Raw genomic sequence first — 1,051 nt, forward strand, 5'->3', positions numbered from 1 at the left:
TGAAGAAATAGTACAAATCCATCTTACTTTCAATAGCTAAGTGACATGAAAGCCATAACAGAAAAAGTGGTCAGCAATATTTAGCAGCATGACTTGGCCTGAGGCAAAGAGTGGTGCAATAGAAAAACTGCTTGGATTTACTGGCAGCCAGGACCGGGTGGTTTACTGCTCTAGGAGAGACGGGTTTTCTAGGATTTCCGAACTCCCCCCCCCCTCGTACTGAAAATGTTTTATGGTTTCTCACAGAAAGGAACTCCTGGCTCATGTGAATCCAACACTTCCAGTTAAGGGAAATCCCCCCCCCCCATTATTACTATTGCATTAATCGGGAGCTCTTTCCTGCCACAAGCTTAGAAGTCATAATTTTGCTTCCCCTTCAAAAAAGTGATTGAAGCCTGGTTACCATTCTGAATACAATTTATTTCGGGGGGGAGGACAATAAATGCCTATCAATATTCACAATTCATGGGCAGCCCCAAATTCTTGCCGTGGAGGGATTCCAACTCGTAAAATATTTGATAGGAAGCTGCATTGTAACACATAATGACACTCATGTAATGAAACTGCTGGTCGACTAGGGATATCCCCTTACTTCGCTGTTTAATAACCAGCCAACTTCCTGAGCATAAATTAAGCTTAAATGCTGCGACTGAACAGAGTGACACAAATCTGGCCTCCAGGATCACAGCAGCCTCCACAGGGAGCCAAGCCTGGGCATCTAAGGGTGATCTTCTAAAACGCCATTCTAGGTGGAAGTTTCTTTCTGTGGCTTCGGGCCTATGCTTAGATTGCTTTCTGAGGGAAGTGAAATAAACTTATAGGGAGTCCTTCAAACCCATAAGCACTTTTAAAATGTTCTTCGAAATCTCCTTTCCCTCCCTCCCCCAATAAGATCCCCTGAATTCTACCTGTTCAGACATGATGGATTGGGGAGAAAACACACACACACACCAGGAACCTGAAAAACCAGCGTTCATCTCCATGACCACGGCTTGAACTTTCCTACCAACTCAACGATAATAGGTTCTGTCTTTGGAACTGCTATGTAATT

Source organism: Gekko japonicus, unplaced genomic scaffold (genome assembly GCF_001447785.1).
Source record: "Gekko japonicus isolate JY-2015 unplaced genomic scaffold, Gekko_japonicus_V1.1 scaffold341, whole genome shotgun sequence".
Taxonomy (NCBI): domain Eukaryota; kingdom Metazoa; phylum Chordata; class Lepidosauria; order Squamata; family Gekkonidae; genus Gekko; species Gekko japonicus.